Source organism: Theropithecus gelada, chromosome 1, assembly GCF_003255815.1.
Source record: "Theropithecus gelada isolate Dixy chromosome 1, Tgel_1.0, whole genome shotgun sequence".
NCBI classification, from domain to species: domain Eukaryota; kingdom Metazoa; phylum Chordata; class Mammalia; order Primates; family Cercopithecidae; genus Theropithecus; species Theropithecus gelada.
In genome coordinates this window covers 91647205-91663358 of record NC_037668.1, presented here as the reverse complement: position 1 = coordinate 91663358, position 16154 = coordinate 91647205, and the positions used below count along the sequence as shown (strand labels likewise).

At 41.4% G+C, this 16154-nt stretch overlaps 1 protein-coding gene and 1 pseudogene across 1 annotated transcript in view; one reads left to right on the top strand and one right to left on the bottom strand.

Moving 5' to 3' along the window:
* Positions 1-16154, bottom strand: part of ROR1 (receptor tyrosine kinase like orphan receptor 1) — a 411106-nt gene that overhangs the window by 339451 nt on the left and 55501 nt on the right. The gene's annotated exons all lie outside the window — the stretch shown is intronic.
* Positions 2032-2506, top strand: LOC112609717 (annotated as a pseudogene).

The window sequence follows — 16154 nt, the reverse complement described above, 5'->3', positions numbered from 1 at the left end:
ACAATAGTGGGTCAATCCAGAGAGACAAACAGAAATCAAAAAAAGGCAGGCAGTGGCAAAAAAAGGCAAAACAGTGGGTTACGGGTTGAAACAGGAACCTAAAAGAAATTCTCCAGCATCATCACTTTTAATAAATATCTACTGATGTTACTGATGTTAAGGAGAAGAAAGCAGATTGCCAGATGAGTGATAAAAGATGACCTCACTTATTGAAAGAGAAAGAGAAGCAAAAACATGAAGCCAAGGAAGACAGATTATAGAGACATACTCCGAATACTATTATAATAGTAGTTATCACAACTACTAGTAGGGTTACTTCAGGTTTTTTTGTTTGTTCATTTATCAATATTTTCCAAATACTTGTTTTTATTTCAAAGTTAATAAAAAATGGCACCTTAAACATTTCATAATAGGCCCTGAGTAGCTGTTCTTTCAGGGAAGCTGAAGGCCTGGAGAAGATCATTGGCATTCTGAAATCGAGGCTGTGCTCTAATTATTTGAAAGTTCTTTAACACATATATGGAGAAACTCACCCAGTCTATAAATACATGTAGAAGGCCTTCTTATTTCAAAAGTATGACATTAGACATTTCAGGGAAAAAAAACATAAACTCTCAAAGAGTCTCCATCTCATTAGGGAATTAGATATGCTCACATTAAATTATAACTCACAATGCAGGGTGCACTAATGTAACAATGAATTCAAGGAGAGTGATTTGAGCCAGGCTGAGGACAACTGGAAGACTTCAAAAGGCGGGAAAAAGTCACTTTCTGTTGCAGAGACAATTTAATTAAAAAGAAGCTCCTTTCTACCCCCTCCTCCAGGTAATAGAGAATTCATTGTATTCCGAGGAACTGAAGATCTTACAAGAAGGCAGATTGCATGACCTTCCAATTGCAATAGATTCTTTCAGGAAAGGGAGTAATTAAGATTGCCTAGAAGGGGCTGCTTTATTTCATTGAGGAGGTAACTTTAAACAGGCTGCCTCACCACATGCACCACACTCAACAAGCAAACTCCCTACACTGGACTCCTATAGGGTCTAATTCTCACCTCAGCCCCAACTTTACCCAGATTCTCTCACCTGTTATTATTAAGCTACTTAGCTGCCTTCCACCCTTCATCCCTAGACCCCAAATACCCTAGCAGACTGTGAATTCCTTTTGTTCTTTCGTGTACTCATCCACCATTTTCTTCAACACATGCTATGTGCTAGCAACACAAAGACAAATAAAACAACCCCCATCCCCATAAAGTTAATAGTCTAGCAGCAGTAACTGACTTATTAGTAGATATTTATAGTTCAATGGCCGACATGTGCATGGAGCATCCAAGAGAAGGAAGAGGATGTGCCTAACCAGCGTGAAGCCTGGCAATAGGGTTTGGAGGACATTGCAAGAAGAGTGGGTGGCAGGAATAAAGGCACTAACCATGGTGAAAAGGGACACAGAGTGAGCAGAAAACCATGTAGCCTGATCTTAAAGTGTGAGGCAGAGAGTGGAAAAACACAACCATACCAGCCAACATTTACTGAGGGCTAACCCTGTGTGAGCTGATTAATTCTCACCAACCCATGAGGTAGGTTTTATCATCCTAATGTTAGCAATGAGGAAACGAGGCTACAAAGGTTAAGCCACTGGGGCAGTAAAGGAGATAATCACTCTGATATGCTGCCCTCCTAAGTCTAGACGGATCAGCAAGGGCTGGTCTGAAAATCCCTTTGGTATCATGCTAAGGAGCTTGGGCCTTTCCTATAGACAACAGGCAGGCAGTAAATGGCTTTAAGCAGGAAAGAGTCAGATCTGTGTCTCAGGAGGCTACTTCAGCAAGGTGTGGAGGACTGATATGAAGAGGGACCCACCCAGACTTAGGGAAATCAGCTAAAAAGTTGTTGCAGTCTTCCTATGAGCAATGTGCAGCCTCATCTAATGGTGCAAAGAAGGAGCAGAGGGCAGTCGGGTCCCGGCAGCGGCTGCAGAGCTCTCGTCTTCTGCGGCTCTCCGAGCCCTCTCCTTTTCGCTTCCGGAAACATGGCCTCCGGTGTGGCTGTGTGATGGTGTCATGAACATGTTCAACGGCATGAAGGTGCGTAAGTCTTCAGTGCCAGAGGAGGTGAAGAAGCACAAGAAGGCAGTGCTCTTCTGCCTTGGTGAGGACAAGAAGAACGTCATCAAGAAGATCCTGGTGGGCAATGTGGGCCAGACTATCGACAACCCCTGTGCCACCTTTGTCAGGATGCTGCCAGATAAGGACTGCCACTACGCCCTCTATGACACAGCCTACAGGACCAAGGAGAGCAAGAAGGAGGACCTGGTGTTTATCTTCTGGGTCCCTGAGTCTGCGCCCCTTAACTATTCCAGCTCCAAGGACGCCATCAAGAAGAACCTGACAGGGGTCAAGCATGAATTACACGCAAACTGCTATGAGGAGGTCAAGGACCGCTGCACCCTGGCAGAGAAGCTGGGGGGCAGTGCGGTCATCTCCCTGGAGGACAAGCCTTTGTGAGCCCCTTCTGGTCCCCTGCCTGGAGCATCTGGCAGCCCCACATCTACTGTTGGGGGTTGCAGGCTGTTCCCTCCCTCTCAGACCTGAAGGGCTGGGGAGGATCCCAGCAGAGGGAGTGCAATCCCTTCACCCCAGTTGCCAAACAGACCCCCCACCCCCTGGATTTTCCTCCTCCCTCCATCCCTGATGGTTCTGGTCTTCCCAAACTGCTTTTGATCTTCTGATTCCTCTTGGGTGGAAGCAAACCAAATTCTCCCCAGGCACCCCAGTTGTGGGGGTGGCCTGTATTTTTTTTTTTTTTTTTTTGAGACGGAGTCTCGCTCTGTCGCCCAGGCTGGAGTGCAGTGGCCAGATCTCAGCTCACTGCAAGCTCCGCCTCCCGGGTTCACGCCATTCTCCTGCCTCAGCCTCCCAAGTAGCTGGGACTACAGGCGCCCGCCACCTCGCCCAGCTAGTTTTTTGTACTTTTTAGTAGAGACGGGGTTTCACCGTATTAACCAGGATGGTCTCGATCTCCTGACCTCATGATCCGCCCGTCTCGGCCTCCCAAAGTGCTGGGATTACAGGCTTGAGCCACCGCGCCCGGCTGGCCTGTATTTTTTTTAACAACACCGCCACTCCCCACCTGTTCCTCCCCCTTCCTATGCTGCCAACTTCTAACCGCAGTAGTGACTCTGTGTTTGTCTGTTTAGTTCTGTGTATAAATGGAATGTTGTGGAGATGACCCCTCCCTGTGACAGCTGGTTCCTCTCCCTTTTCCCCTGGTCACTGCTACTCATGGAAGCAGGACCAGTAAGGGACCTTCGATTAAAAAAAAAAAAAAGAAGAAGAAGGAGCAGAGGGAACAGATGCAAGAAGTATTTGTTGGGAGACATTCTCCATGAGTCCCTTCGGTTTCTGCACATCTCGTGAGCAAAGCACAGGCTGCCCTTGGTTCCAGACTAACTTTTCAAAGATGTTTATATGGAGAACAGCCTTGGAAGGAATGATCTCCCTCTGGAGCAAAGGTGAAGCATCTTTGTTACCCAATATAAAAGATTTGGTTTCCTTAAGTTCAGAATTCCTCTCCTGTAACACAATGCACTGCATGTATGGATGTCACCTGGCTGTCTTATTGACATCCTATGGGAGTTGGGTCTTGGAGAAACACTCTGGCTATTGCTATTGCTATGACTAATAAAGTTCTTTGTCTTTAACCCAGGAATCCTTAGTCTTTTGCCAGCATCCATGTAACTGTGGCAGGCAAGTTCATTTGCAAGTAAGATAAAGTCTCAAATCCTTCACAGTTCTTGATGATATTTAGGGGGAAAAAGTCAGCAGGATTGGTGAATGGCCAAATGTAGAACGTTAGGGAGAAAATGGAATCAAAGATTACTTGTGGTTTTTTTGTTTGTTTGAAGGTTGAAGTTTGGACAGTGGTGTGAATGGTTACTTGAGACAGTGGTGTCACCAACAGAGGTGGAATATATAACAGGTACAAGAATGTAATATGTAGTGAGGCATAGTGGGTGCTGAGGATGAGATAATAATTCAGTCTGGAGACCTATGAGACATCCATGTGGAAGTATCCAACACAGAGATGAATAATGAAGACAAAAGGGTAAGGGCTGGGGTTAAAGATATATGGGGGTCATTAGCATCAGGGTGTAGCTAAACCCATGATATTGGATAAAATCCTCTTACATATAGAAACCATCATATTCATCCTTAAATCCTTAGTCCCCTGCAGAGAGCTTTGCACAATGTATATGCTCAATAAAAGTGTGTCAATGAAATAGCTAAAAACAGATCCAGAATTAGTTGTATCCTTTATTTAAATTAAAATTGCTTCAGTGGTTATCGAAGTAATGCTAATTCAGGTTTTCTCAAATCAGAGTCTCAAATACAGGGTCTGTACATTTTTTTCACATGAAATACAACCAGTTTCATACACAAATAATTACAAATTCATCATTCTCATAGATGTAATATGGAAGCAGAACAAAATTCTAAGACTCATAATTTCATTGATTAAAAAGCAGTGTTGTTGGTTATCTTACTGGAGAAAAAAATTCTACTATCCACAGGATCACTTCTACCTTCATTCATTTAAAAACACAAAAAACTGGCTGGGCGCAGTGGCTCATGTCTGTAATCCCAGCACTTTGGGAGGCTGAGGCTAGCGGATCATGAGGTCAAGTGATCAAGACCATCCTGGCCAATATGGTAAAACCCCGTCTCTACCAAAAATACAAAAACTAGTCGGGCATGGTGGTGTGCACCCGTAGTCCCAGCTACTTGGGAAGTTGAGGCAGGAGAATTGCTTGAACCCAGGAGGCAGAGGTTGCAGTGAGTCGAGATTGTGCCACTACACTCCAGCCTGGCGACAGAGCAAGACTTCATCTCAAATTTAAAAACAAACAAACAAACAAACAAAAAACACACCTTACTGAGGACCTACTCTGTTCATGGAACTGTGCTGAAATCTGTAAGGGATCTAAAAAGCATAAAAGTCCCTTCCTTAAAGGAAATTACAAAAGCAGGGTGGTGACACATACACCAGACCAGAATTTAGTTCCAAGTTCCAGATTTAGCAATTTTATGACCTTGAGCAAGTTACTTAACCTCTACAACCTTTAGTTACTAAACTTCTAAAAAGAAAATAGTGAAAACGCATACCTCATAAAAAAGGCAATGAGATTTACATTTTGTAATACATGTAGAGTGTGTATTATAATACTCCGTCAAAAGTGGTGGCCAGTATGATTACCATCATCATAAACTGATTGGGGAAGAAATACTCATAGAAATACTCACAGAAAAACCACTCAGTGAAGGATAGTCCAGAACATTATAAATGCCATTGAAGTGCTAAAGCGCTAGAAACGCAGACCCTTAGGAACCTGTTGAGAACAGTAGTAGTTACCACTGTGTTTTAACTTATTTAAACCAGCCCAATAAACCTATGAGTGAATAGTATTATTCCCATTTTCTAGATGAGAAAATTGACACCCAGGCAAGTCAAGTAACTTACCCAGGTTCACCCAGCCAAAAGTGGTGGAGCAGGAAATAAACCCAGGCTGTCCGGCTCCAGAGTCTGATGCCTAGCTGGCTCCTCAGGAAGAATCATGCATTTTTATAACTTACATTTTGAGAAGAAAAGAACTGAACTCTTTGAAAGTATTTGCCTTCAACTCAAAACTATTATACAAATACTATTCTACTCAGAATTGAAAGATTGTTTTAAAATATCTAAATAGGGCCAGGTGCGGTGGCTCACACCTATAATCCCAACACTTTGGGAGGCCAAGGTGGGTGGATCACCTGAGGTCAAGAGTTCGAGACCAGCCTGGTCAACATGGTGAAACCCCGTCTCTACTAAAAATACAAAAAAATTAGCCAGGTGTGGTGGCCCGCACCTGCAGTCCCAGCTACTGGGGAGGCCGAGGCAGGAGAATCGCTCAAACCTGGGAGGCAGAGGTTGCAGTGAGCCGAGATCACGCCATTGCCCTCCAACCTGGGTGACAAGAGGGAAACTCCATCTCAAAAAAAAAAAAAAAAAAAACCAAAAATCTAAACAGACAAGCAGAGAGACTTTTCTAGGTTTGCTCAGGTCCTATTTCACAGATTCTGATAACTGTGAAGGAAGAAAGATTTAATGCGTCGCACTGAACACTGTGTAAGACAAAATCACGGTGCATCGTGGACAGATGCACAAAATCCAAAGTGACTCAAAGTGTAGGGGTTTGGGCTTAAAGCTCTGAGGCACCTTTATGAAAGAAAATGACTCCATTTACCAACTTTCATTTTCTACTGTTCATAAGCACTTCCTTAAGCTTAATTTAATATATACCCCTCTCAGATGCAGAGTTTTAGGGGGTTGTTTTTCCCTTTACATGTGAATAATGTAACAGACTGATGGGATATATTCAGCCATTGTGTTGGGCCACCTTGGACTTTCATCAAATTTTGTTTTATTTAATTTTCAAAGACAATAATGATGAAATACCCTAAATATCCAACCACTGAGTGATGGCTAAATAAACCATGTAGGCTGTGCTCACTCAGTGTTATATCACACAAAACACTAAAGATAATATTTCGCCAAGCAAGGCTGCATGTGCCTGAAGTCCCAGCTTCTCAGGAGGCTGAGGCAGGAGGATCACCTGAGCCCAGGAGTTCAAGTACAGCCTGGGCAACATAGAAAGACCCAATCTCAAGGAAAAAAAAAAAGAAAAACAATAGCTATAAAGACTTGAAAAAATAGTATTATATATTAAGTGGGAAAAAAAAACTTGCTACAAAATAGCATCGACCAGATGATTACATTTATGGATGAAAATGTATGCATAGGGCAAAAAAGCCTGAAGGAAATGCACCAAAATATTAAAAGTGATTTTTTGTGTTAATAATATGAGCCTGGGGAGATTTAATAGTCTTTCACTTTCTCAATGTTTCTTTATTTTCTGAATTTTCTTTGATACATATATTAGTTTTTAATTACAGTAAACCAATATAAAAACAAAAAAGTTCAGTGTGCTATGCATTGCACTACAGAGCCTTCTTACACTTTTTAAGTGTTCAGAATATTTGTATTACAGACAGATTAGTGAATAGATGCCAAACTAGATAGATAGATAGATAGATAGATAGATAGATAGATAGATAGATAGATAGACAGACAGACAGACATTCTTTTACCAAAACATTACAGAATAACTCCTCTTAGAAATACAGTCAAAATCTGGCTTCCCCATCCAATTCAGCTGTCTCTTTCTTTAAACCAATGAACCATCTATTTCTTTAAGGTAAATGTTACTTAAAAGCATCTTAGATGGATAGATCTGACTTTTTAAGCCCTAAATAGAGGGTACAGGTAACCAATTAATGCATGAATTACAGCCATGCGTCACTTAACAACATATGTTCTGAGAAAAGCATCCTTAGTTGATATGCTTGCTGTCATGTGAACATCATAGAGCGTACTTACACAAACTTAGATGGTATAGCCTACTCCACCCCTAGGCTTTATGATATGGCCTATCGCTCCTAGGTTACAAACCTGTACAGCACGTTACCACACTGAATACTGTAGGCGACTGTCACACAATGGTATCTGTATAGCTAAACATACCTAAACATATAAAAGATGCAGTAAAAATACAGTATAAAAGATTAAAAATGTTATACCTGTAGAGACCACTTACCATGAATGGAGCTTGCAGGAATTAGAAGTTGCTCTGGGTGAATCGGTGTGAGTGAAAGTGAAAGCATAGGACATTACTATACACTACTGTAGACTTTATAAACACTGTACACCTAGGCCACACTAAATTGACAAAGTATTTTTGTTTCTTCAATAATAAATTACTTAGCTTACTGTAACTTTTTTACTTTATAAACTTTTTATTTTTTAACTTTGGACTTTTTCATAATGCTTAGCTTAAAACATAAACACATTTTACAGCTGTAAAAAAATATTTTCTTTATATCCTTGTTCCATAAGCTTTTTTCTATTTAAACGTTTTTAAGTTAAAAATTAAGATACAAACAGGTCAGGATCATCAATATCACTGTCTTCCACCTCCATGTATTGTCCCCTAGAAGCTCTTCAAGGGGCAATAACAATGCCTTCTTCTGAAATACCTCCTGAAGAACCTGCCTGAGGCTGTTTTACAGGTAATGTTTTGTTTTAGAAGCAAAAGCAGTACACTCGCAAATAATAATAATAAAAAGTATAGTAAATACACAAACCAGTAACATAGTTGTTTATTACTATTATCAAGTATCAAGTATACTATTATCAGTATACAATTAGGTATATGTATATAACTGGCAGTGCTATAGTTATACAGGACTCGCAGGGCAGGTTTATTTACACCAGCATCACCACAAACACAAGAGTAATGCACTGTACTACAACATTACAACAACTACAGCCTCTCTAGGAGTTTTTCAGCTCCATTATAACCCTATTGGACCACCATTTTATATGCAGTTCTAACGTTGACAGAAAGATGATTATGCAGTGCCTGACTGTAGCTACCATACAAATGTGACAGGAAGAGTAACTTAGCTCATACACAATTACATGCATACTTACTTTTTAAGAGACAGAATCTCGTTTCTGTCACCCAGGCTAAAGTGCAGTGGCAGGATCACGGTTCACTGCAGCCTCGATCTCCTGGACTCAATTGATCCTCCCACCCCAGCCTCCCAAGTAGCTGGGACTTCAGGCACATGCCACTGTGCCCAGCTAATTTTTGTATTTTTTTGTAGAAACAAGGTCTCACTATGTTGGCCAGGCTGGTCTGGAACTCCTGGCCTCAAGCAAAGATACACACTTTCTTTTGGCAGCCACAAACAATTAATTATCAATATAAATGTCAATATGACACACTGAAACTGCTTTTCAGAAAGGGTTATCCAAACTTAATTTTGTCAAAGAAAAAAAACCTACTCTACTGGCCAGAAAGTACTGAGTTCAGTCCAACGAAATGACTAGAATAGCTACACAAACTACATAGTGAACTTTGGAGGCTGTTTCCGTCTGGAAATGTGCATCATGTACACATTGCTCCATATGCCACCAGTAATGCTTTAACCACTTTCAAAACACCAGCCATAACACAATCCGAAAAAGAATAATAGTATGCATATTTTTTAAAAAAGAATACAATTATTGGAAGAGCTTTGGGAAATTAACGCAGCCCTACTGTGGAGGTCAAATTCATACGCAGTATAAAATGAAAACAAATCTGACATACTGAACACTTGTCATGTGGCTCTTGTAGGGTAAGCACAATTTTCAAAGCTGGATAGAAACTGGAGTTCAGTGGAAAGTACAGATGATTGACTACCTTTCTTTACGGGGAACAGAAACATTCGCTTAGATCCCTGCTGCTTTGGCCAAGTTAAGCTCAGCCTCCCCTGCCATTCATCCAAGACAGGGCACCAATGTCTTGATGCTGGTTAACAGATAATTCAAACAGGCACACACACACTTCATCACTGTAAGAGGTACCTCTATGTGGTTGTCAGCCTTTAGCGATATCAACTCAACGGGCCCACAAGCTTTTTACAAAATAAACACAAATTAATTGGGAGACAAAGATGGAGGGATAGGAGGGGACATTTTTAAAAAGACAGAAAGTCAATTGCATTAGTGGTCACAAAAGAACCAGGGGTGTTTCTGTTTGGTAGTGGATCAGCTACATGCAGAATGTTAACCTCTTTAAATAAGGCATTGGTGATTTTAAGAAATTAACTTTAGGTCTGATTAGTGCCAAGTGTAGAATTTCTGCAAGAAGATGTCATGGAGTAGAGAAAAATCTACAGTGTCTGTTCCTCTTTCTGTTTATAACCTCTGGACTTTAGTATCGTCTCTTGGGCTATCTGCAGAGGCCTTTCCATACTCATCCACTCAGAATTCCCCCCTGCTAATTATGAAATCTTAAGAAACTGGCTATAGGAAAACAACTTTTGGTCATAACTTTTTGTTCCTATTTATTAATATATCCTAACTCACTTGGCATTCCACATCTATAGATGCTATTTATGGTTCATAAATTTAGTTTTCCCACTGGTTCAGATAAGCAGGTCCTAAAAATGATATAAGATGTGCTTTTTTCTACAAAGTCTCAAAAGCCATCAGATACTACAATGAGAGTGAATCATGGACGGACTATGGGGTTGAGACTTAGGGCCTGGACTCTGGAATCAGGCAAACCTGGATTCAAATCCTGACTTCGTATATCAAGTTGCGTAACCTTGAGCAAGTTCTTTAAGTTCAAAATGGTCCTGACCCCAGCGGGGCTATTGGGAGGATGGAATGCAATAGTTGACAAAAAGCAAGCAGCAGATCTGAAATTCTACCTCTTGGGGCTACCTAAGGAACAATGTTTTCAAATTATAAAATCTCTGCTGGGAGACAACAGAATCAAGAAGAGAGTGTTTTCACTTTAGTCACTACACAAATTAAAGTTGCTGTGGGGCTAGTGTCAGCTTTACTTTTACCTAAATGTGTGACATATTAATCACTCCCAAGCTCCATTTCCTCAGCTTTAAAAGAAGAGGGTGGTCTCAATGAAGCTCTATCAAGATCTGAGTACTTGCAAAAATGAAATCCACATTTCTATGTGCAGCCTATATTGTCCAACAACACAAGTGCCTTTTAACAATGAAATCATACTCTTTCCACCTACTTTTCCCATACTTTAGAGTATTTTACTGCACTATGAGCTTCTCAAAAGGAAAGACAATGTCTTGCCTGTTGTTTCTACCCATAGTGCTTCTAAGAATATCTGGCACACTACAGATGACCGAGGAATAAATGAGCGACTGAATCATCTCAATATCCTCCCTAAAGGCACATAAATTTTGCACACAGTAGGTATCAAAATACATTTGTTGGAAAAATGGATTTGAGCAAAACTGGGAGTGCCTTTACAGGTAGGGACTTCCTTTTACTCATCTCTGTAGCCCCTGGGCCTGGGAAGAGCCTGGCACAAAGAAAGGAGGATCAACTAATCTTTTGGCTCTGGAGACATGCTAGCAATTGACCTACTCAAAAAGTAATTGGCAAGATGTGCGTGGATTCCAGTTCCAGAAGGCCTTCTCTGTGCCTGGCATTGTACAAGATGGTTTGCATGATGTTTTCTCAACAGTCTGATAGGGATGAGTGACATCATTTTAAAATGAGTGAGCAAGGGTTCAGAGAGATTAAGTCACTTGTCCAAAATCACAAAGCTGATAAATAACAGAGCTGGGATTTAAAACCAGGCTTCTGGAACCTGTGCTTTTTCCATTATGGGAGATTAAGAAAGAAGGGAAAGCACCAAAATAGATGAGACCACCTTATTTGAAGCTGTGTGACTTTAGGGGAGGATGGAGGAGGCAGCAACAGGTAGATAGGGTTCAAGGAGGGAAGCTGACCAGTGGGGCCAACCACGCCAGCCAATTATTGATCCACGGGCCTGCCACCTGCAGCCATGAACAGCAGGTCTTGAAGAATGTTGATTAGAGCCATTTCCCAAGCAGAATTGACCAGGTAGTGGCTGGCGGTAATGGCAGTCCAGACCAATTCCTTCTGGTCATTATATACAAGTCCAGGCGAGCCCATCAGAATGCCTTGGGCCCAGATCTTGGAACAGTAGTCCACTTGCCATCTTGGAGCCAACGCACAAAGCACAAGAACTCCCACATGGAAAGACTAACCACATTTTCTAGACTACTGCTAGAAGAGGAGGAGGCCTGAATACTTTGTCTCAGAGGAAGAAATTTAATGACTCTTGGTTTTGGAAAAATCAATTTTAAGAGTAAGGCTAAGTCCCATGTGCTCATCATAGAAACAAAAAGAGATAACATTCATTGTCAAAGCATCAGAGCAGGAGAGCTGCCATTTTTTTAAAATGCTATTTTATAGTTTTGTTAAGATTCAGCATGTAAACAGCAGTACCCTTCTACAGGGTAAACTAATTTAATAAAATAATTTAATGGGTAAAATAATTTAATGACTACAGGGTAAACTAATTTAATAAAATCAAATATGTTTGAAACATATTCTGTTCTTAACAGTAACACCAACTAGAAACATGGAATCTTATATATCCGTATACTGGCACGATAAAACACTCAGTATAATTACTTTCTAATTCATCTAGGGGTACAAAAGTAATTCTTCTAGAGACACCACACTAGACCCTCTAGTTTGCAGGCTCAGAGTAACCCACTTTAAATATCTGAAGGAGACCCTGCCAACCCTCGGCTCAAATGCCCCATGCTTCCTGAGGCCTCTCCATCTCAGCTCCACCAAAAGGATCTAAGCTCAGGGTAACCTCTTTCTTACTACAAGAACTTAACAGCCTGCTTAGATGGAGAGGACAAAAGCTACACAGGATGTTAGAGAGAAAGCAATGCCAGGTCAGTAACTAACTGAGCTTTCTCCCTGAGTTGGAAAAAAAAAACCCCAAAAAAAAGAAGAAAAGTCAAATAAAAGCCCTTGGGACAGAAAGCATTGATGTAATTTCACTATTCCTAAGCATGCCAGAAGCCATAAATATTTGTAAAGCATAATCTTTATATTTGCAACGTTCAAGGGCATAACTAGAAAAAAAAAATCAGTGTGTAAATATGCACATGTGCTAACTATTCTCTTAGATAGATCACTCAGAAAGAAAGAAAGAGAGAGAGAGAGAGAAAGAAAGAAAAGAAAGAAAGAAAGAAAAGAAAGAAAGAAAGAAAAAGAAAGAAAGAAAGAAAGAAAGAAAGAAAGAAAGAAAGAAAGAAAGAAAGAAAGANAGAAAGAAAGAAAGAAAGAAAGAAAGAAAGAAAGAAAGAAAGAAAGAGAAAGAAAGAGAGAGAAAGAAAGAAAGAAAGAAAAATGCAAGCAGGCAACCGGAAGTCCAAATATTGCTGGAAAAGTTTGGGTTGTTTCTGTCTGAAATTTACTCTGATCAGCCCTGCAGAATCTGTCCTTGCACACTACCTCAAAGGAAAAAGAAGAAGAAAGAAAGAAAAGGAACTTTATAGATAGAATCTCCAAACCCATGCTTGACTCCTCACTCTCCTCTCCCCTCCCAGAGCAGCCAGTCAGAGCTTGGAGAACACATGACCCCCAGGGATCATTCTGAGGCTCTGTCCCTGAGCTGGCCAGGACCCTGGGCCCTGGGAGCTTCCCCTTGTCACCCTGAAGCCCAACAAAACAAAGCAATCCTTCTCCAAGATGGCCATCTAACTATTTAAAGATCATTCTCATGTCTTCTCCTTTTCTGGCTTGCTCTTTTCTGGACATACCTGGTTTGTCACTGTTCATACCCCAAGGGTGGTCTGACCAGCACACACTTAGAAAAGATAAAAGCACTGAAACCTTTCCACTCAGGCAGTCCATTTCACTTAACACTCACAATCCAAGCAACTCAACATTGTAACTAGTGATCCCTGCCCCAACCCACAATTGTACTTAAGTGGATTAATATTAATAATAAAACAGCTACCTGTTACGGAGTGTCTGCTGTCTGCCAGGAATTCTGTTACACAGAGTCAGTTCTGCTATAACACAACATATGAGTTCTGAGAAATCACCATACTATGCAAAATTATGCAGTAAAAACAGCGGAGTTTATGGGAAAACAGGATTGGGACACACTACTACTTTCTTGTGGAAATGGGCATTGTAAGGGTTACAGCTTATGGGTTACTGTGAAGTGGTAGATGGGGGGCTGGTTATCAGAAAATGGACAGAAAGTTGTAATGGCAGACGTGGACGAGTGTAACTTGAGTGTAACTCCACACTTCTGGTGAACTGAGGGAGCTGGTAGATGTTTCAGGTGTGTGTGTTTATATATTACCATGCAGCTCACTTTAGCTGAGTGCCATCTTCTGAGTCCACCTAGTGCTTTTTATGGATACAACTGACTATGTAAGTAAACATAAAATTTGCATTATTCTCAAATTTTTCTGAATATATCAATCAGCTTTGAAAAAAAAGTGTGTGTTTTCAAAACAACTGTTATAGCAGCACTGACTAGAAAAATAAATCAGTGCATAAATATGCACATGTGCTAACTATTCTCTTAGATCAATCAGAAAGAAAGAAAGAGAAAGAAAGAAAAAGAAAGAAAGAAAGAAAGAAAGAAAGAAAGAAAGAAAGAAAGAAAGAAAGAAAGAAAGAAAGAAAGAAAGAAAGAAAGGAAGGAAGGAAGGAAGGAAGGAAGGAAGGAAGGAAGGAAGGAAGGAAGGAAGGAAGGAAGGAAGAGAGAGAGAGAAAGAAAGAAAGAAAAAATGCAAGCAGGCATTTTTTATCTCATTAAATCCTAGCAACACTGAAAAATAGGTAGTACTAATTCCATGTTCCAGAAAAGGAAACAGGCTCAGGGAAGCTAAATGATTCCCAAAGCCACATCACTGGTTGATATGGTTTGGCTCTGTGTCCCCACCCAAATCTCATCTCGAATTGTAATCCCCACATGTCAAGAGAGGAGATTGCTTCTCCTTTACCTTTCGCCATAATTGTAAGTTTCCTGAGGCCTCCCTACCCATGCGAAACTGTGAGTCAATTAAACCTCTTTTGCTTATACATTACCCAGTCTCAGGCAGTTCTTTACAACAGTGTGAAAACAGACTAATACAGAAAATTGGTCCTGAGAGAAGTGGAGCATTGTTATAGAGATATCTGAAAATGTGGAAGTGATTTAGGAACTGGGTAATGGGCAGAGAATAAAAAAGTATGAAGGGCTCAGAAGAAGACAGGAAGATGTGGGAAAGTTTGGAACCTCCTAGAGACTGTTGAATGGTTTTGACCAAAATGTTCATTGTGATATGGACGATGAAGTCCAGTATGAGGTGGTCTCAGATGGAAATGAGGAACTTATTGTGAACTGGAGCAAAGGTCACTCTTCCTATGCTTTGGCAAAGAGACTGGTGGCATTTTGCCCCTGCTCTAGAGATCTATGTAACTTTAAACTCGAGAGAGATGGTTTGGGTATCTGGTAGAAGAAATTTCCAAGCAGCAAAGCATTCAAGATGTGACCTGCCTTTTTCTGAAAGCATACAGTCATAGGCATTCACAGAGAGATGGTCTGAAATTGGGATTTATGTTTAAAAGGGAAGCAGAGCATAAAAGTTTAGAACATTTGTATCCTGACCATGTTGTAGAAAAGAAAAACCCATTTTCTGGGGAGAAATTCAAGCTACCAGCTGCAGAAATTTGCATAAGTAAAGAGAAGCTGAATGTTGATACCCAAGACAATGGGGAAAATGTCTCCAGGGCAATTCAGAGATCTTCATGGAAACCCCTCCCATCACAGGCCCAGAGGCCTAGAAGGGAAAACTGGTTTTGTGGGCCAGGGGTCCCTCCTGCCCTCCCTGTTCTGTACAGCCTTAGGACATGGCACCTTGAGTCTCAGCCACTCCAGTTCCAGCCATGGCTAAAAGGGGCCAAGGCACAGCTCAGGCATTGCTTCAGAGCGTGGGAACCCCAAGCCTTGGCAGCTTCCACCTGGTGTTGGGCCTGCGAGTGCACAGAAGATAAGAGTTGAACTTCAGAAGCCTTTGCCTAGATTTCAGAGGATATATGGAAATGTCTGGATGTCCAGGCAGACGCCTGCTGCAGAAGTGGAGCCCTCATGGAGACCCTCTACTAGGGCAGGCAGAGGGAAAAAATGGAGTTGGAGTCCCCACACAGAGTCCCCACTGGGGAACTGCCTAGTAGAGCTGTGAGAAGATGGCCACCAGCCTCTAGATTCCAGAATGGTAGATCCACTGGCAGCTTGCCCTGTGTACCTGGAAAAGGTAGAGGCACTCAATGCCAGCCCATGAAAGCAGCTGTGTGTCAGGGGGGCTGTATCTGCAGAGCCACAGGGGCAGAGCTTCCCAAGGCCTTGAGAGCCCACCACCTCTTGCATCAGCATGCCCTGGATATGAGACATGTAGTCAAAAGAGATTATTTTGGAGCTTTAAGATTTAATGGCTGCCCGGCTGCGTTTTGGACTTGGCGCAGGGCCTGCAGCCCCTTTGTTTTGACCAATTTCTCCTATTTGGAATGGGAACATTTACCAAATTCCTGTACCCCCATCATGTCTTGGAAGTAATTAACTTGCTTTTGATTTTACAGGCTGATAGGCAGAAAGAACTTGCCTTGTCTCAGATGAGACTTTGGACTTGGACTTTT